Source organism: Moschus berezovskii, chromosome 7 (genome assembly GCF_049115385.1).
Source record: "Moschus berezovskii isolate FMDL1 chromosome 7, NW_MosBer_1.0, whole genome shotgun sequence".
Lineage (NCBI taxonomy): Eukaryota > Metazoa > Chordata > Mammalia > Artiodactyla > Moschidae > Moschus > Moschus berezovskii.
Window position 1 is genome coordinate 95,612,660 of NC_142466.1, and position 22,199 is coordinate 95,634,858.

Sequence of the window (22,199 nt, forward strand, 5' to 3'; positions counted from 1 at the left end):
AAGATTAATTGTAAAGTGTCTGTTTTTATTTCTATTTTTAGTTATTTGAGTCTTCTTTTCTCTTTCGTCAATCTAGCTAAAAGTTTGTCAGATTCATTGATCTCTTTGAAGACTCTTGGTTTCATTGAACTCTCCACTGTTTTCCTATTTTCTATTTTATCTCTGCTCTAATCTTTATTATTTTCTTCTTTCTATTAACTTTAGATTTAATTTGTCCTTCTTATTCTCATTCCTTAAAATGTAAATTTAGATTGTTGGTTTGAGATTTTTCTCTTTTAAAATGTAAGCCTCTGCAACTATAAATTTCCCTTTTAGCACTGTTTTTGCTGCATCCCATAAGTTTTGGACACTGTCCTTTCATTTTTATTTGTCTCAATGTATTTTCTAATTTCTACTATGATTTCTTCTTTGATTCATTGGTATTTTCAGAGTGTATTGCTTAACTTCCCTATATTTGTGATTTTCTAATTTTCCTTCTGCTATTGATGTCTAGGGCTTCCCTGGTGGTTCAGTGGTAAAGAACCCACCTGCCAATGCAGGAGATGTGGGTTCAATCCCTGGGTCTGGAAGATCCCTTGGAGAAGGAAATGGCAATTCACGCCAGTATTCTTGCCCAGGAAATCTCATGGACAGAGCAGCATGGTGGGCTATAGTCCATGGAGTTTCAAAAGAGTCAGACATGACTTAGTGACCAGACAACAAAATTGATGTTTTGTTTTACTCCATTGTAATTGGAAAAAATAGTTTGTAAGAGTTTAACCCTTTTAAATGTATTAAGACTTACTTTGTGATCTAACACATGGTCTATTCTAAAGAATGTTCCATATACACTTGAGAAAAAATATATATATCCGGCTACTTTTGATGAAGTATTCTGCATGTGTCTGTGAGATCCAATTGTCTTATATTATTGTCAAGTCTTCTCTCCCTTATTGATCTTCTGTTTGGTTCTTCTATCCAGCACTAAAAGTGAGATATTGATGTTTTCTACTATTCTTGTGATCTATCTGTTTCTCCATTCAATTCTGTCAATGGTTGCTTCATATATTTAGGAAATCTCATGTGTGGTGCATATATATTTATAATTGTTTTGTTGTGATGAAATGACTTTTTGTCATTATATGATACACTTCTTTGTCTCCTATAACAGTTTTTGACTTAAAGACAGTTTTGTCTGATCTCATTTGGGTAATATTTACATGAAGCATTTTTTTCCAACCTTTCACTTCCAAGCTATGTATGTTCTTAAATCTAAAGTGAGTCTTTAACTGGTTTCTAGAGTTCCCACAAAGTTGCTTTTGGTCTGCATGTCATTTACTTCATATTTCTATAAAAGAGTGAGGATTTACACCTTCCTAGTCTGCCATCTTGCTGACATTGCTCCCACAGAGCCCTCCTTTTTTATTAAATCAGATATTGCCCTATTTCTCCCTTAGCATTTAACCTGCACCCTGTGATCCCAGATGGCTCAGTGGTAAGGAAGCTGCCTGCCAATGAAGGAGATGCAAGAAGACCCTGGTTTGATCCCTGAGTCAGGAAGATCCCCCTGGAGTAAGAAATGCCAATCCATTGCAGTATTCTTGCCTGGAGAAACCCCATGGACAAAGAGCCTGGTCGGCTCTGGCCCATGGGGTCGCAAAGAGTCAGACATGACTGAAAACACACACACACACACATACATTTGATCCCTGGAGCCCTGTGACCACATCTTTTTCTTAACACATGTCTCATTTTGTTTGAGAATACTTTTTCTTCCTTACCTAAGTTTGAGAATCCCTGTGGACTTGCTGGAAATTGATTCCCATGATCATCTCCTTGTGAATCTGGGTCAGGCTATTTCAAGTGGAGCCCAGATATTTTTAACTAGTGCCCTAGGTGATGCTTAACAGATAATTCTGAAAAATAATGTAGTACAGGCTGCCATTGATATGTGAGCTGCCACTAAAGTTTTCAAGAAATAGAGCCTTGAGATTATGTTGGTATTGCCCACACTTGATGAAATGCTAGATAAAAGAGTAGTGTCATACATCTTTTCTCACTTACTTCATGCCAGACTCTCCAAAACTCTTCTCAGATGTCCCCTCCTCTACAAATGGCTACATGGCCCCTACATCAAAGTGGGAAGCTATGAAACAGGGCAATGGGAACCACTTTGCTGAGCTGCTGGGCTTTTATAGGGGGGAAAATATGGCTGTACATCCCCATCACGTTGCTCCCTGGGATGTGTACTTCCTTTCCCTTTGTTTTACCTGTACCAACAGACCACATTCACAGCCCTGACCCCTCACAACAAGAGTCAGTGAATTTGCCACCCTGTCAAAACAGTGAACTTTTCAAAGTCAAGGAATTTGTCTCTCTAGCACCTAGCATAACACTTCTGCCATGTGGAAGCTTAATAAATATATATTCAAAGATTAAATGCAAAGGATAGAATCAGAAAAATGGAAGTAATCCTAGGCCAATTGTTCTCAAACTTTCAGTTCAGTCAGTTCAGTTCAGTCGCTCAGTCATGTCCGACTCTTTGCGCTCTTTGCAACCCCATGAATCACAGCACGCCAGGCCTCCCTGTCTATCACCAACTCCCGAAGTTCACTCAAACTCATGTCCATCGAGTCGGTGATTCCATCCAGCCATCTCATTCTCTGTCATCCCCTTCTTCTCCCGCCCCAATCCCTCCCAGCATCAGAGTCTTTTCCAGTGAGTCAACTCTTCGCATGAGGTGGCCAAAGTATTGCAGTTTCAGCTTTAGCATCAGTCCTTCCAATGAACACCCAGGATTCATCTCCTTTAGAATGGACTGGTTGGATCTCCTTGCAGTCCAAGGGACTCTCAAGAGTCTTCTCCAACACCACAGTTCAAAGGCATCAATTCTTCGGTGATCAGCTTTCTTCACAGTCCAACTCTCACATCCATACATGACCACTGGAAAAACCATAACCTTGCCTAGACAGACCTTGGTTGGCAAAGCAATGTCTCTGCTTTTTATATGCTGTCTAGGTTCGTCATAACTTTCCTTCCAAGGAGTAAGCGATTTTAATCTCATGGCTGCATACAGCATCTGCAGTGATTTTGGAGCCCAAAAAATAAAGTCTAACACTGTTTCTACTGTTTTTCCATCATATCCCATGAAGTGATGGGACAAGATGCCATGATCTTTGTTTTCTGAATGTTGAGCTTCAAGCCAACATTTTCACTCTCCTCTTTCACTTTCATCAAGAGGCTTTTGAGCTCCTCTTCACTTTCTGCCATAAGGGTGGTGTCATCTGCATATCTGAGGTTATTGATATTTCTCCCTGCAATCTTGATTCCAGCTTGTGCTTCCTCTAGCCCAGCGTTCCTCATGATGTACTCTGCATAGTAGTTAAATAAGCAGGGTGACAAGGTACAACCTTGACGTACTCGTTTTCATATTTGGAACCAGTCTGTTGTTCTATGTCCAGTTCCAACTGTTGCTTCCTGACCTGCATACAGGTTTCTCAAGAGGCAGGTCAGGTGGTCTGGGATTCCCATCTCTTTCAGAATGTTCCACAGTTTATTGTGATCCACACAGTCAAAGGCTTTGGCATAGTCAATGAAGCAGAAATAGATGCTCTTCTGGAACTCTCTTGCTTTCTCCATGATCCAGCAGATGTTGGCAATTTGATCTCTGGTTCCTCTGCCTTTTCTAAAACCAGCTTGAATATCTGTAATTTCACAGTTCATGTATTGCTGAAGCCTGGCTTGGAGAATTTTGAGCATGACTTTACTAGTGTGTGAGATGAGTGCAATTGTGCGGTAGTTTGAGCATTCTTTGGCATTGCCTTTCTTTGGGACTGGAATGAAAACTGACCTTTTCCAGTCCTGTGGCCACTGCTGAGTTTTCCAAATTTGCTGGCATATTGAATGCAGCACTTTCACAGCATCATCTTTCAGGATTTGAAATAGCTCAACTGGAATTCTATCACCTCCACTAGCTTTGTTCATAGTGATGCTTCCTAAGGCCCGCTTGACTTCACATTCCAAGATGTCTGGCTCTAGGTGAGTGATCACACCATCGTGATTATCTGGGTCATGAAGATCTTTTTTGTACAGTTTTTCTGTGTGTTCTTGCCACCTCTTCTTAATATCTTCTGCTTCTGTTAGGTCCATACCATTTCTGTCCTTTATTGAGCCCATCTTTGCATGAAATGTTCCCTTGGTATCTTTAATTTTCTTGAAGAGATCTCTTGTTTTTCCTGTTCTGTTGTTTTCCTCTATTTCTTTGCATTGATCACTGAGGAAGGTTTTCTTATCTCTCCTTGCTGTTCTTTGGAACTCTGCATTCAGATGCTTATATCTTTCCTTTTCTCCTTTGCTTTTCACTTCTCTTCTTTTCACAGCTATTTGTAAGGCCTCCCCAGACAGCCATTTTGCTTTTTTGCATTTCTTTTCCATGGGGATGATCTTGATTCCTGTCTCTTGTACAATGTCCTGAACCTCCGTCCAGAGTTCATCAGGCACTCTATCTATCAGATCTAGTCCCTTAAATCTATTTCTCACTTCCACAGTATAATCATAAGGGATTTTATTTAGGTCATATCTGAATGGTCTAGTGGTTTTTCCTACTTTCTTCAATTTAAGTCTGAATTTCGCAATAAGGAGTTCATGATCTGAGCCACAGTCAGCTCCTGGTCTTGTTTTGGCTAACTGTATACAGCTTCTCCTACTTTGGCTGCAAAGAATATAATCAATATGATTTCGGTGTTGACCATCTGGTGACGTCCATGTGTAGAGTCTTCTCTTGTGTTATTGGAAGAGGGTATTTGCTATGATCAGTGTCTATTAACCTTTTCCCTGCTTCATTCCGTGCTGCAAGGCCTAATTTGCCTGTTACTCCAGGTATTTCTTGACTTCCTACTTTTGCATTCCAGTCCCCTATAATAAAAAGGACATCTTTTTGGGGTGTTAGTTAAAATGTCTTGTAGGTCTTCATAGAACCATTCAACTTCAGCTTTTTCAGCATTACTGGTTGGGGCATAGGCTGGATTACTCTAATATTGAATGGTTTGCCTTGGAAATGAACAGAGATCATTCTGTCATTTTTGATATTGCATCCAAGTACTGCATTTCAGACTCTTTTGTTGACCATGATGGCTACTCCAATTCTTCTAAGGGATTCTGTGCATCAGATCCCCTAGAGAGCTTGTGGAAAGGCAGAGTTGTGATTCAGAATGTCCTGTGGGTCCATCAGCTGCTCATCCTCTCACCTTACTTCAGGAGTCTGAGGATGGCCTCTTCCAAGCCAGCTGTGTGATAGATACTCAGCTAGAAAGTATGAGATAAAGAAATCATCTTTAAAATATCTGAGTCACTTTTTATCACTACCCCCAATTTCACCTAACAGCTGCTGTGGCTAGTTCCAGGACAAGTCCCATCCAAGTGCCACACAACTTCCAGCTTCCTAATGGCCTCCAACAATGGACAGTAGTCATTACTAACCTCTAGAAGGGTAAACCACCACCCATACTAATGACTGCAACATGGAAAAATGGAAACAAAAGTAGATCTCCAGGGGAAAATGAAATTTTGAATTGGTTTAGTGTGTGGGAGCCAACTATATAAAAGCACTGAAGTAAGTGTTAAGTGACCAGAGAGGAGTCTGATGTCCTGAGGACCACCCCGCTACAAGTCTACAAGGGAGGGAGAACAAGTAGATGTGTTCAGAAAACCACAAGTAGCACAGCGGTTAAAGTGTGAGCAAGACACAGGAATGAGAAGTTAACATTTGTTTCCACAAAGACGTGAAATCAGAGAAAAGTTGTGGACAACACAGCTTCCAGCCTAGACCAGATCCATGAAGACACTGGGGATGCTGGTCACAAAGACGCCTGGACCAGCCCCAGGGCAGTTCAGACCCACCCCATCACTCCCTGCCATGGACAGTCTGGCTCCAGGCATACAAAGACAGCATCTGCCCATTTGATTTGCTGTCTTCTCAGAAATATACTTCATTCTGAGGTGCCTGCTAGATCAGGGGATTTAATAAAAATATATTTGTTCAAAGCCAGGAAGGTGAATTTCCTATTTCCTGTCTGTTTTAGAATTTCTTATATTGCATATTTCCTTTCCTATTCCTCAGTCAAAACACACACTGTGGGGAGACTGAGGTTTCTGTTTTATGACGTTATTTCCAGGGGGTGTCCAGCGTTTCTCTTGTTCCAACAGGTGGCTATCTGTTGAATTTCACATCATCTGTCCATCTTTCCCAAAGCATCTGACTAGTATTGATGAGATGGGTTCACCAACCAGATCACAGTTCCAGATGGTTCTGTGTTCTAGCCTGACTGTGCATTCCCATCACCTAGTTAAAGTTCTAATCCACCAGTGCCCAGGCTGGATCCCAATGAGTTAAATCTGTATCTGTAGGTTTATCTAAACCTTGATATTCTGTAAACTCCCCCGATGATGGACAGTCACGTGCAGACAGTGTAGGAGTCACCTCTCTTTCCCAGGAGAACCGCCATCCTACAAGTGTGATGCACACATGGAGATGTCCCCATGGAGACAGGGCAGGTGACGGGCATGTCATTTAGCAGAATCCCCTCCTTCCATATACAGAGACCAACTCTGTCATCTTTGTGTACCCACCACAGACTCACACAGCATTTTTCAGCAGGTCACCCAAGCAGGATTTGCTAAACCTGACCAAAACCACATTCCATTTAAAAGAAAAAATTTATCATGGATCTCCTATCTGGACTTTATTATTCTTATTGTAATGTGAATTAAATATGTATACATTTAGGTATACATTTTGTGAGGTTTTCAGCTTTTACATAACTATAAGACAAAGTAATTTTCGAATATTTTACTATAAAACTTCAGACCCAATAAAATACAAATAGATCAATTTAATGTAATTTGACAAGTGATGTCATTTTGCAGAAACTAATTTGCCAGCATTGAGCTTAGAACAGGAGGTTGTCTCCTCAGGGCTCATTTTATAGATAATATTTCTGGATTTTAATTTGAATAAAACAAATACAGGGGATGTCTCTCCCTTAACATGCTGTCTTGAGGATATTGATAACTCCTAGGCTTTGTTTGCTGGCTCAGGATGGCCCGTTCTTCCAAGCTCAGGCTCAGTCTCTCTGGAAATACTTCTGTCTTTGGTCTTCAGTCAACAATCTAGGTAGGGCCATTGATTCATCTCTGCCCTCATTTACTACTAGGCAAGTCCTAACAGCTCCCTTTTCAAAATACATCCCAACATCTCCACATCCATCTTCTGCCATCCTTTGGCTGGACCACGGTCATGTTTGCTCCACTGTCCACCCACACCTAAGCCATCCCTCACACGTGTAAACAGAACACTGCCCTGAAGTTCTATTCCTGCGGGATCCCCATGGGATCTGGCCCTACGCACCTTCTCCCTGGCTCTCTGCCTTTCACCATCTTCTAGTTTCTTAGACACATAAAGCTTGGTCCCACCTCAGGGTCTTCACCCATGCAGTTCCCCCCGGCAGGAGCTCCTCCCCATCCCCAGGCTTCATGACTCATCCTTCAGCACTTAGCTTTCCTGATTTCTCTATCCCCCCGTCTGAAGAAGGTCTCCCTAGTATTCGCTCCCAACACTCCATGTTCTTTTCCTTCATGGCACCCACTGAAGATGTCATTCTCAGTTTCAGTTCAGTTCAGTTCAGTCGCTCAGTCGTGTCCGACTCTCCGCGACCCCATGACACAGCATGCCAGGCCTCCCTGTCCATCACCAACTCCCGGAGTTCACTCAAACTCATGTCCACAGAGTCCGTGATGCCATCCAGCCATCTCATTCTCTGTCGTCCCCTTCTCCTCCCACCCCCAACCTTTCCCAGCATCAGAGTCTTTTCCAGTGAGTCAACTCGTCACATGAGGTGGCCAAAGTATTGCAGTTTCAGCTTTAGCATCAGTCCTTCCAAAGAACACCCAGGATTCATCTCCTTTAGAATGGACTGGTTGGATCTCCTTGCAGTACAAGGGACTCTCAAGAGTATTCTCCAACACCACAGTTCAAAAGCATCAATTCTTCGGCGATCAGCTTTCTTCACAGTCCAGCTCTCACATCCATACATGACCACGGGAAAAACCATAGCCTTGACTAGACGGACCTTGGTTGGCAAAGTAATGTCTCTGCTTTTTAATATACTATCAAGGTTGGTCATAACTTTCCTTCCAAGGAGTAAGCGTCTTTTAATTTCATGGCTGCAATCAGTTTACTTGGGGACATTTACCGAAATCTTGTCTCTCGTTAGGCTATCGGCTTCACCCGGAACATCTACCCCATGACTTTAGCACTGAGTACAATAAGCAGTCAATACATGTTGTCTGAATAAGAAGCAAATGAATGCATTATTTAGCCATTTAAGTAGGCAGGCAATAAATGTTTGTTAAATGGATAACCCTTTTTCTGAGAAGGTGCAGTAATTACTGTCATAAGGACACTACCAAAATAAACATTTTTCTTTTCCTGAAAAAATAGAAATTAAAAGAACACTGCCCTCCAGCAGACTGTAGGGTTCCCACTGTGCACTTGGGATAAAATCTACTCTCTTCCTCATTCTACCCACCCCCACACTCTGACCACTGCCAACTACCCATCATCATTAGGTACTGCTCTGTCCACTTTGGCCGATGCAGCGCAACCCTGGCCTCTTTCTACTTCTCAAACTCTCTAGACACCTCAGACCTTGAACCCTTATTCCAGCCCAAGTCTCTACCTGGAAGGCTCCCCTCAAACTTGTCTCAGCTTCAGACTGCCTCCTAGAAGAGGTGACAGTAGCACCCACATGGCTAGCCACTCTCCAAGCTCACCGAGGTCTATGCGGCGCTTGGTGCTCTCTGCTGCTGTGTGTCTTCATTTCTTTGAGTTTGGGGGAAGGTAGCCATGTAGGTGGGGCTTCCCAGGTGACACAGTTGTAAAGAACCCTCCTGCTAATGAAGGAGATGCAAGAGATGCAGGTTGATCCTTGGATCAGGAAGATTCCCTGGAAATCCCTGGAAAAGACAACCTACTCCTGTATTCTTACCTGGAAAATTCTATGGACAGAGGAGCCTGGCAGGCTCAGTCCATAGGGTTGCAAAGAGTTGGACCTGACTAAGCAACTTAGCGTGTGAGATGAGTGCAATTGTGCGGCAGTTTGAGCATTCTTTGGCATTGCCTTTCTTTGGGATTGGAATGAAGACTGACCTTTTCCAGTCCTCTGGCCACTGCTGAGTTTTCCAAATCACTGTGGATGCTGATTGCAGCCATGAAATTAAAAGACACTTACTCCTTGGAAGGAAAGTTATGACCAGCCTAGATAGCATATTAAAAAGCAGAGACATTACTTTGTCAACAAAGGTCCATCTAGTCAAAGCTATGGTTTTTCCCATGGTCATGTATGGATGTGAGAGTTGGACTGTGAAGAAAGCTGATCACCAAAGAACTGATGCTTTTGAACTGTGGTGCTGGAGAAGACTCTTGAGAGTCCCTTGTACTGCAAGGAGATCCAACCATCCATTCTAAAGGAGATCAGTCCTGGGTGTTCATTGGAAGGACAGATGCTGAAGCTGAAACTGCAATACTTTGGCCACCTCATGCAACAAGTTGACTCACTGGAAAAGACTCTGATGCTGGGAAGGATTGGGGCTGGGAGGAGACGGGGATGACAGAGAATGAGATGGCTGGATGGCATCACCGACTCGATGGACATGAGTTTGAGTGAACTCCAGGAGTTGATGATGGACAGGGAGGCATGGTGTTCTGTGATTCATGGGGTCGCAAAGAGTCGGACACGACTGAGTGACTGAACTGAACTGAACTGAGTACCACCTGGGACCCCTACATCTATTAAGTCATCCTAAAAAAGATTGAATGAATAACTTTACAGTTAAAATAAAGTTAATATAATCTTTTATATGTTAAACAAGTCATTAAAGCAATAGTCACCAATATCGTTTTTACTGTGAATGGGATGGTTTGTTTAAACAAATGAAAATACAAGCAAACCAAAAAGAGGTGAACTTGGTCTTGCTTATTCCAAATAAACTAATGGTTGCATCCAGGGACTATCACTTCCTTCCTTCACCCCCCAAACTCATTCAAAATCATCTGTTTGTGCCATGGACAAATGTCAAACTTACAAATTGTGGATTTTCAGAATCAATTTTTTACTTGCTTAAAACTAAATATATTAGCCCACAAAAATAGGTTTGATATTCACATTACCCGGGGCGGATTCATGTCAATGTATGGCAAAACCAACCAATATAATATTGTAAAATAATTAGCCTCCAATAAAAAATTTAAAAAAATGAAGTATAGCAAAAAAATAAAATAAAATAAAATTAGAAGATCTCTATCAAGATAGAGAAAATAATTAATAAAGTATTAATAAATATTATGATTTAAATAATAAAAAATAACTTCATCATTGTCTCCAGACTTTATGACCACCATGCAGATATCCAAGTAGTCAAGTGACTTTGGATTCTAATTTCATGCTCATTCCAAACAATGGAAATCAGCTAATACCCTCTCTTTCTACTGGGGAAAGGACATAAATGCTTAATCTGGCCAAGTATCAAAATCAGCCTAGATGAACTAAGGACAGGGGTATAGGATAGCATGGAGTGATGAATTCTATGAGAACACATAGTTAAATGTTCAACCCATGCAGTTAGATGATTGCAGAACTGATGTGCTAGGCATCTTAGGTTCCTCTTGCTGTTGTAACAAATTATCATAAGCTATGTGACTTTAAACAACATGAATGTATTATTCTGGAGGTCCAAAGCCCTAAGTCTATTTCTCTGGGTTTTTCTCAAGGTGCAAACAGCCTGCCTTCCTTCTGAAGGTTCCAGAGGAATACCCGTTTCCTTGCCTTTTCCAGCTTCAGGGGTTCTTGCATTCATTGGCTCATAGCCCTTCCTCCATCATCAAATCACACTGCTCCAGCCTCTGCTTCCATCCTTACAACTTTTCTCTCCAGCTCCACCTTGACCCTCCTGCTTCTCTCTGATAAGAAACCTGGTGATGACATTGGATTCACCTGGATATTCCAGGATACTCTTTCCATCTCAAGATTTTTAAGTTAATTCCATCTTCAGAGGAGCTTTTGCTGTGTAATGTAACACAACGGCAGGCTCTGGGTATTAGGAATGTGAACATCTTTGGGGAGTCATTATTCAGCCAATTGTACTAAATAAATACCAAGTAAAATGGTGATTTGGATCAATCTATACATTTACTGGGGAGTCACTATTTCCTTAAACCCTTCAGGAACTCCAGCTAAAGCTAAAATTGAGCACTTTAATCTCCTGACAGTTTGACGTTCCACAAGCAGAGTTAAGAGCAAGGAAGAGACTGGGAAAGGCTTGAGTAGGCCCATGGAGCACTCGTCTCCCGGACAACAGCTGAGCTGGCTGGCAGGCACTGTGGAAACACTCTTTCTCTGCAGCTGCTTGGAAGGCACCTGCTCAATGGATTAAGGAATGACTAGATTTCCTTGGACTTGGAAGCCTCTCAAGCCCTCCTTAAAATAGATATTTCCAGAAAAGTAAAATGGAAATAAAAAGTGTGTATCTATTAATATTTTATAATGGCTCTGAGACACGGATCAATGCCTGGATCCTTGGGAGCAGTGAGAGGAGACACCAGAAAGATGAATCAATACCGTGGTTCACCTTTTGCCCTTCAATGTGACCCTCTTCCCACATCCCCACTAGCTTCCGTTCCACCAAATTTTTTAATTAAATCCCTCAGTTTTGAGTTCTCTGAAGTTCAAGGGAAGCCCCTGAAATCATTATTCAAGGAACTTTTATGCACATCCGCTCTGGTCATTGTTCACAAGAATCTTCACCGAGCATCAAATGTGTGCCACTCCAATGCCAGGTTTTCCTTGGTTCTTACCTGTCCCTTTTCCATATGCAAAGTCCACCAGCAAAGCAGCCAACTCTACCTTCAAACCCTGTCTCAGGCCTGCCCCCAGCTCTCCAATCCCATTGCCAAAATGCAAACTCCACTGCCCCACCCAGACCATGTGACAGCACCCTGACTGGCCTCCCCCAGCTCCCTCCCTCCTGGTCCCTTCTCCCCCAGCTCCACGTGGAATGAGCTTGCTCCATCTCGCCAGCCTCTCCTCCGTCCTTCCCTAGTTCACTCTGCTAAGATCTTGGCTTGCTTCCTGTTTCCAGCACATGCTCCACTCTGCCACGCTGCAAGGCTCTGCACATGTTCCCTGCCCCTCCTTTTCAATGATGGGTCCCATGCCATCAGCCTAAATGTCTCCTGGACTCTCCTGGGGAAGCACAGGCTCTCCAGTGACGCTCCTCCTCCCCTATGTACTGTTTGCTTCCTTCACACCGCTTATCACTAGCTGTAATTGCCTTGATTGATTCGCTCTTTCACCTGTGTCCTGAATTAGACTGTGCAGGGAAACTGGTGCTGTTTCCTTTTCCTGAAGCTTCCTCCCCCGCGAGGGGAGCTGCACCCAGGCTGACACTCTTGGCGACTCTCCATCTCTCCCGACTCACACCTTCAAAGGGAGGGTGAGGGATTTCACTGGGAGAGAAACTAAGAGTACTTCGTGTCAGAAGCCCTGTTGGCAGAGAGCAATGATCTGACCTGTGCCCCCTTCACAAGCACTCAGGGGACAGCTGGTGCCCAGTGAGGCCTGGTCACAGGTGAGTAAGTCCATTTCCTGAGTGTCCGGACCAGCATCTCTTGCCTCATTTATTACTTAGACTTGTTATTTGTTGTCGTTGTTCGGTCCTTAGTTGTATCCAACTCTTCAAGCCCATGGACTGTAGCACAGCAGTCTTCCCTGCCCTCACCTTCTCCCGGAGTTTGCTCAGACTCATGCCCATTGAGTCGGTGATGCTATCTATCCAGCTCATCCCCTGCTGACCCCTTCTCCTCTTGCCTTTCATCTTTTCCAGCATCAGGGTCTTTTCCAATGAGTCAGTTCTTCGCATCAGGTGGCCAAAGTCCTGGAGCATTAGCATCAATCCTTCCAATGAATATCGAGGGTTGATTTCATTTAGGATTGATTGGTTTGATTTCCTTGCAGTCCAAGGGACTCTCAAGAGTCTTCTCCAGCACCACAATCTGAAAGCATCAATTCTTCAGCACTCAGCCTTCTTTATGGTCCAACTCTCACATCCATACATGACTGCTGGAAAAAACCATAGTTTTGACCTTTGTTGGCAAAGTGATTTCTCTGCTTTTTAATGTACTATCTAGGTTTGTCATAACTTTTCTTCCAAGGAGCAAGTGTCTTTTAATTTCATGGCTGCAATCACTATCCTCAGGGATTTTGGAGCCCAAGAAAATAAAAACTATCACTTATGATGCCTGTTGTATGTGTGACCTTTTGTCTTATTTGTCAAATAGTTGAGCTATGATCCCCAAAATGTTTTTTGTCATCCACTCCCCATGCCAAACCAACAACTGACTGTCTTCAGTGAGAGTTCAGCTTGGCCCCTGTGGTGATCCATAAGTTGGCACTGCATCACTGGTCTGAATGGACTCGTAGGTGATACACTGAGTAAGTGGAAAGTGATGGGAAGAAATGCTTCTTGAGCAGGACAAAAGCCTTGATGACAGAGAGAACATCTAGCACCTGCTCAAGAGGGTGACAGCCCACAGGGTCCTGGCCTGCTCAGCCAGGGCTGGTGCAACTGGCCATGGGCCTGCATCATGTGGATATGAGTCCAGTGTTGGTACTCAGTGGGAGCTGATAAACAGCCTCACTGCCCCTCACCCCTTTATCCACTTGGTCTTGCATTAACATCTGATTCCACGTCTTAGTCAACTCTGGTACCCTTAAGACATGCCACAGGGAAGACGATTTATCCAGCAAACATTCACTTCTCACAATTCTGGAAGCTGGAAGTCTGAGATCAAGGTACCAGCAGATCCAGTGTGAGCCCTGTTTCTGGTTTGCAGATGGCTACCTTCCCGCTGTCCTCACATGGCCATGCCTCTTGCACAGGCACAGAGGAAGAGAGCTGGCTGACTCGGTCTCTTCTCATAGGGCCATCATTCCTCATGGATTAGGGCCCCACCCTTATGACCTCATTTAACCCTAATTACAGTTTTTTTGGGCTCCAAAATCACTGCAGATGCTGATTGCAGCCATGAAATTAAAAGACGCTTGCTCCTTGGAAGGAAAGTTATGACCAACCTTGATAGTATATTAAAAAGCAGAGACATTACTTTGCCAACCAAGGTCTGTCTAGTCAAGGCAGTGGTTTTTCCCGTGGTCATGTATGGATGTGAGAGTTGGACTGTGAAGAAGGCTGATTGCCGAAGAATCGATGCTTTTGAACTGTGGTGCTGGAGAAGACTCTTGAGAGTCCCTTATACTGCAAGGAGATCCAACCAGTCCATTCTAGAGGAGATCAATCCTGGATGTTCATTGGAGGGACTGATGCTAAAGCTGAAACTGCAATACTTTGGCCACCTCATGCGACGAGTTGACTCACTGGAAAAGACTCTGATACTGGGAAAGGTTGGGGGCGGGAGGAGAAGGGGACGACAGAGAATGAGATGGCTGGATGGCATCACCGACTCTATGGACATGAGTTTGAGTGTACTCCGGGAGTTGGTGATGGATAGGGAGGCCTGGCGTGCTGTGATTCATGGGGTCGCGGAGAGTCGGACACGACTGAGCGACTGAACTGAACTGAACTGAACTGAACATCTTTAAAGCCCTGTATCTAAATAGAGTCACACTGGAGGTTAGGGCTTCACCAGATGAGTTTGTATGTGCCTGCATGCTAAGTCGCTTCAGTTGTGTCCAACTGTTTGTGACCCATGGACCACAGTCTGCCAGGCTCCTCTGTCCATGGGATTTTCCAGGCAAGAATACTGGAGTGGTTTGCCATGCCCTCCTCCAGGGGATCTTCCTGACCCAGGGTTCGAACCTGCATCTCCTACGGCTCCTGCATTACAAGCAGATTCTTTACTGCTCAGCTACCAGGGATGCCCAGATGAATTTGGGGGGTACATAGTTCAGTTCATTATACCACATGAGATGCCCTCACTACCTTTCCTTAACCCAAGTCAAATGAAGTGCAGCCCAGTAGTGAGTTCATTTCTTCACAGGAATGTGATGACAAAGGAAAGACAGCTCTTTCCCTGGACACCAATCAGAGCATTCTCTAAAGATGACATTTTAGATTCTTTTGAATTGCCCTTGTACTTTTCCTTGAGATCCACTTGAGCCCAAATTGGAAAACAGGCCCATCTGCTCCTCCCTTCATTTCTTTGTCTGATTTAATTTCACCACAAGGAACCGGGGAGCTTCCATAGAAACCTACATGGATGATGATTTGCTTTCAAATACCACATCCTCAAATGAAAATCCAATTTAAAATGGAGAGCAACAACAACATCCTCAGTAACTGGGGACTGACTTCTGATGAAAGCATCTTTTTCAAATCATTATTTTGCTCTGAAACCTTAGATTCCCGTCTCTGTCTTCCTAAGGGACTAGAATTGAGCCATGGGTGCTCAGCCTTCAAACAGCAAAGGGAGTTTCCCTCTTGCCAGGGGTCAACTGAACAAGACAGCAGTCTCAGGGGCCAGAAAACAGCCCTGAAGTTCAGGTGCTCATAGGATATGCCAATTTCTGTAACAAGGTTCCCACGAGCGTGCCAGGACTAAAGGCAAACTCTCAAAACTGATTTCCTTAAGCAAACCCATTCCAGGAAGTCAGAGATGAAAAAACATTTCAAGAGAACAGCTCAACTCACGTGGAGCAGGAACTAGGAGATCCTGGATGCTTTAAGAAGACAAAAAATTTCATTTGAATCTCTCAACTGTTTAAATATTTGAGGACATGAAATAAAGCTGTGTGACTCTTAAGACACTTACAAAGAGACGAGGCTTTTTCTCCTTTTTTACCCAGTATTTTATTGATGTTTGTATTACAAGCATTTTTAAGGAACCACTCAATTCTTTTCCTTCAGAGTGCAACCTGCAGTCGGCCTCCTGTGCCTACAGGGTCAGGCAAGTGTCAGGGCATCCATGGTGCAATGTTCACAGGCTGGGCTGTAAACATAAGTCCAAACTGGGGCCCCCAGCCTCTTCGTGCCTCCTGCCACTCCATCCATCATGCTCCAGAGTCCCAGAGAATATCTGCTGTTTCGCCAACATCCCAAGAAGTTTCCATCTCAAGGCCTTTGTATTCTCAAGTCTTTGCCTGGAACACTCTCTTCCTAGAGACCCAGCTGGCTGTCTCACTCATGTTACTTATGGTATCTATCCAAATATCTCCTTTCATGAGGCATCTCTGACCGTACACAGATCCCCCTCCCCCTTTAGTCGCTCTTCCTCATAGCTCTTATCACCATATGCCAGGTTATGTTGACTGTCCCATATCCCACCCAGGAAGTGAGAGCTTCAGGACAGAGACTTCATTCAATCGATTCTGTTGCCTGCTGTATCCCACGTGCCCGGAACAGAGCCTGAACATAGCAGATTGTCAGTAAAAACTTGCTGAGTGAATGACCAAACATATCACAGGCCCCACTGTATCAGGGACTCCTAGAAAGCAGACAATGCCTCATTTATGTTCACATGCCCAGCATGTGGATCAGTATTCAACAAATGTTAGGATCTGATTGCCTGCAGCTCTTCCCTAACCGCGTATATGATGACTTTGTGTTCGTCTTATCTCAGCTAGAGACAGGGCTGTACTCTGTTCTGGACCTCCGTAATCATGTTTGTAGGTGAGACAAGTGTCAGATATGTGATAGACACCTGCAGACAGAGATCAAATGTTAGTGAATCTTTAATGCTTTAGAGGTCACATCCAGAATGTTTAGGAACTCAGAATCTTCATTTTCTATTGTTTTAAACTTGGGCAGTGGAGGTCTGGAAGTGTGGGGAGGTTCTTATCTGCTTAGATTGAGGAGAAAAAAAAGAAATACCCCCAATTTTTCTGGAAAGCTCTGTTAGGTGTTCATACATCATAACGGGCAAATTATACTGAGATAATGGCCCAACTTATGTCTCAATGGTTTAGCACAGCTAGCATTCCTCTTGTAGTCATCTCAAGTCTACCAGGGAACCAGTTATTCCTTGGACTATCGGATTGGCATTCTGACTCACCTACAGTGTGTCCATATCAATATACTCTTCCTCAGTCAGGGAGGCAGGAAAAGAAGAAAGACAAGCACCAGTAAATAAGCACTTCCTGGCCTAGAAGGGACACATCAATGCCCCTCATGTTCCACTGATAACAGTAAATTCAGGAGGCCAGGGGTACCACTCTCTCAGGGTGGAACTCATGTTTGGGCACAGCAGAGAGACCTGCCATGGGGTCATTCCACTGCTCTTTAACTTTGGAGAGACTACCCTGGGGTGCAGACCCCTATGAAATCCTTCAGGGAAGGAGCCCCATCCATGTGAACCACAGAACAGTTACTTATGGGTGTATCCACCACAGCATCACCTCATGGCAACTATGACCCCAGGCTCACACCACTCTAAGTCATGGTACTAGACAGACGATCAAGAAAAGGCTTGAACAAAAATGGGCAAGCATGATGCCCTGGGAAGTGCTAATGTGTGGAAGTGGAAAGATCCAGGAAAGGTGCTGAGAATAAGCAGCTAGTGAGATGGGAGATGCAGAAAGTGCCTCCAGGAAGACACTGAAGACCATGTTTCAAGGAGGAGGGAGGGAGCCCCTGTGCCAAAGGCTGTTCTGCAATGTGATTTTGTCCCTCCCTCGATGGAGGCAAACTTCATTTCTCAAGCTCCCTGTCAAATCCATGACACTTTGACCATCACAACCCAGAAGGAGACCACACCTGCTCTAGATGGAGATATAAGGGACCTGGTAGTTTCTGTTTTTTGTCTCCTGAATGCTCAGCTTTGAAATACTCTCTCTTGGAACCCAACATCACTCAATGAGAAGTCCAAGCCACATGGCGAGGCCATGGGCAGGTTCTGTGTCAAGGTCATGCCAAGCTCCCAGCCCACAGGTAACACCAACCGCTGGGTGGGTGAGTGTGCCATCTTGGATGCACAGCCCAGTCTTGCCTTCAGGTGACTCCAGCCCCAGAAACCATGTGACAGCAGCCACATGATAGCCCAGCCAGAACCATCCAGCTAGGTCCAGTCAACCAACAAAATCATGATTCATCACAATATATTGTTATTTAAATTGGGGGTAGGGAACCTTTGTCATGTAGTGATGGATAGCTGGAGCCAGCACTGACCACTGGATTTAGCTTTGACAAGGTCAACGGTGACCTTGGAGGGGAGAAAAATTGGACTGGGATGGACTCAAAGGAGAAAAGGGAGAGAAATGAAAACAGAATTGTTCAAGGAGTTTTGCTATAAAGAAGAGCAGAGAAATGAGGCGGCAGCTGGAAGGAGTAGATAGAGATTTATTACAGAATGTGTAAATGCTGATGAGAACGATTCTGTAGATAGAAGAATTGATGCTGCAAAAGAGGAGGGAAATTGCTACAACAAATTAAGGAGAGCCAATGAGTGTGGGGGATGAAGGCGACTCTAGCTTTCTGTAGGAGTGCTGATGGCTCATCCAGCGGTGAAGGCCGTCTTCAGCCTGCGGGAGGCTGACACATCACCAAGAGACAGGGCAGTGCTCACGGCTGCGCATGGAGCCTGACTGATGTGGAGGAGAGCAGGTTCATATCTGGAGGCTTGTACTTTCCCTGTGGAAGATATAAGTCATGTTTTCAGTAAAAAGTGGGAAGGGAAAGGATGGGTGGAAGGTGTGAGGAGAGAGAAGCGATGACGTAGAAACTTCAGGGAGCCGGGCAGGGAAGTGGAGGCAGGAACTCTGTGTGCTCTGAGTGCTGGAGGAACATGGGCAAGTGCTCCCTGCCCAGGAGGATGCTGGAAGGCTTCACAAGGAGGTGACATTTATAGGGAATTTTAGACAAAGGGGAAGAATTTGCTGAGTGGATGTAGGTGGAAGTGTTGGATTCATATTTAAGAAAAGAAAATGTAGGGAAACATGGAAAAAGGAAGAAATGAAAGTGCTTTAATGCAAAGACCATCAACATGTGCTGGGTCAGGTCTTTCCCCAGCCTTAGGGACAGGCAGGATTCACACAGGTGCAGAGGATAAATGCTGGTGTCAAATACACTGCAATAAACCTACTATTTTAGATATATGACAAGCATTAATCAACAGGACATTTATTCATTCATCCAACAGACTGTTATCATATGCTATAGTAGTTGAAATTTGTTTTTCCTTTAAATACAAAGAAATATGTTAGTCTCTCTGTCATGTCCAACTCTTTGTGAACCCATGGATGGTATCCTGTAGGCTCCTCTGTCCATGAAGTTTTCCAGGCAAAAATACTGGAATGGATAGTCATCCCCTTCTCCAATGATCTTCCTGACCCAGGGATCAAATCCAGGTCTCCAGCATTGCAGGCAGATTCTTTACCATCTGAGCCACCAGGGAAGCCCATTAGCTTTAACAAAATAGAAGTCTGTTTCTCCTTTTTGTAAAAGACAACAAAACCTATAGAAAAAGTGTGGAGGCCATCAGTTTGGTTAACTAGCAGGGTAAATTCTAAATGCTATCAGGAGCATGAGCTTTATTCTCGATTATACCCAACCATTATAAGCATTTTGCCTGTTCCTTGAGCTTCCAACCATCTGGTAGCTTCCAACCATCTGGTAGCTTCCAATGGCTACCAGAGCTCCAACCATCACATCTGCATTCCAGTGCACACCCACTCCTTTAAAGGACATGTACTAAATCCAGTTTTTGTCCTTCCCTAGATTGCTAGGGCTCGGCTGCTTCTCTGTTACCTCCTCTCCTAGACTGGCTCTCTCAGCATCTCTGGGGTGAAGACAGGCTGCATCACAGACTCTATTGCTCCCACCAGACAGCATGATAGCAACTCTGGTATCCATGAAGGCTGTGACACTTCCCCTCACTCCTGGGCTCAGATGAAGTCCCTCATCATTGAGGGTGGGACCGGGCCTTCCCCAAGACAGCCTCAGAAGTGATACAAACAGGAGAAGAAGTCGGGAGGTCATCCCCTATGTTTTAAAATTTGAAAAACAAGAGGTTTGAGACAGGATGCTGGCATATACACTGGTTTCCCTCCCCCCTCCCCCAGATGGACTGTTATGTTGGAGAGGAGTTCCGGATGACCGAGTAAACTGGCACGTTTCTCTGGGAAGCTTTGAACAGTTCAGTGAGGCATCTGTGCCTCTCCTGCCAGAGTCCCTTTTCCTGACCCTCGCTGCTCTGGGATGACACCTCCCAGTGAAGTCTCTGTACATCCCCTTTTCAGGCTGTTGCCCAGGGAAGCATGTGATGCTTCCAAAGTCCACACAGTGCTCAGGGCCACATCTCAAGGAGGGGATGTAGGAGCGTGTCTATAGGTCGCCATGAAGGAGCAGGGACACGTGGCACCGACTGCCATGACGATCCCAGCTAAAACCTGGAGCTCCTGTTACTAAGGAGGAGAAGAGAATGGACATAACGGAGAAAAATTGTAGGCTTGAGCAAGGTACACATTCAGGGAGTGGGCCTGCCTCACTTAGAATTTTAAAGCACTACAAGGAATTAATGCTATGTACTGCTAACACAATGAGCTTGTAAGCAGGTAGCTGGGCCTTTCAGTGTAAAGCAGCACTGAGACAAATCTTCCTGTAGTCTTGAATGGTGGATGCCAGAGTGACCCTGGTGATTTCCGAGGAACCAGCGAAGGAGAGAAAGCTGTAAACAGATACAGCAGCTCCACACCCATACCGGGAATGACACATTTCCAGAGAAAGCTTAAGGCACAAATTCCTCGCATTTGCTGGCAGTTAAAACCCATGCTAGTAACAATCCTTTTTGTAGGAAAAGCAGTCCTGCGTGGGTGGCAGGAAGGAGGAATTTGTAAGTTCCTGCAGCTCTGCACAAACACCGTGGAAGTGTGGAAGTGTTAGTCGCTCAGTCGTGTCCAACTCTTTGCGACCCCATGGGCTGCAGCTCGCCAGGCTCCTCTGTCCATGGGATTTCCCAGGCAGGAATACTGGAGTGGGTTTCCACTCCCTTCTCCAGGGGATCTTCCCCACTCAGGGATTGAATCAGGTCTCCTGCATTGCAGGTGGATTCCTTACCATCTGAGCCATCACAGGATGCCCTCTAAATACATGGTGCCCCTTCAGATCCTCTGTTTACTCCCAATTGCAGGGTGCCCCCAGAACTTCTGCACACTCCCAAACACAGGGTACCCCATGGGAACCTCTGAGACACTCACTGTTTCTGGGAAGAAAAACATTTCAGTTAATAGTCAACTGAAATGCATTTAGAAGAATAAAGGAGAAAAAGATTGAAGCAATTAACCAGCATTTCCACTCCTCTGCTGACCTAATTATGTACCACTTGCAGACAAACTCTGAAGCCTGTGACATGCAACATTCTGGGACAGAGTGTGGTTATCACATTGGCTAATTTAACTGTTTCTGGATTTGAAGCTAAAATCTCTCGAGTTTTCACTAAAGGTCCTTATTTGGGACTTGGAAGCTTTCTAATCAGATATAAAAAATACATGACGTCTCCATTCATGGAAAACTGGGAGCCTGTGAAATGGTAATTGAACAAAATGACTTTCAGTGTATCAGGACCAAACTTCACAGGAACATACGTTCAGATGGCCCCAGCTTTCTGTCCCACGGGAAATGGCATTTCAGGAAAGCTGGACAACTGTGGTGAAACAAATCCATCTGGTGTCAACCCAATAATGTGGAACAGATGAGCAATCCTGTCATTCCAGTACTGTCATTTCAGCCAACCCAGCAAGCAACCTTGTCAGGGTAGATTCCCATCCCTAATTTACAGATGAAGAAACTGAGGCTCAGGAGATGCAAGGAGCTTGTTTGGGCTAAGCAAACACGAATTTGCTGTTTGGTCTTTTTGAGTTGAAATCCAACAGGATTTCCACCGTGATCCAGAAACATGCTTTTGGCGAAATAAATTCATCTGTGTTCATCTTTTTCCAAAGGGAACCACTGACCCACATTTCTGCAGGATCCCTGGAGTGTAGTTAGAAGTTTCAAGCTGCAGCCCCGGGAGAGTTTGAACCTGTCTTTTGTGTCTCCATTTCCAGCAGCAGAAAAGTAGTCTGGCAAGAGTAAGTGATCAGGACAGAGTATCCCTCACCATCCAAACTGCAGTAACAAAGCAGGAACCGAATATTATTGCCCCTGAAGGACAGAGCTGTCCA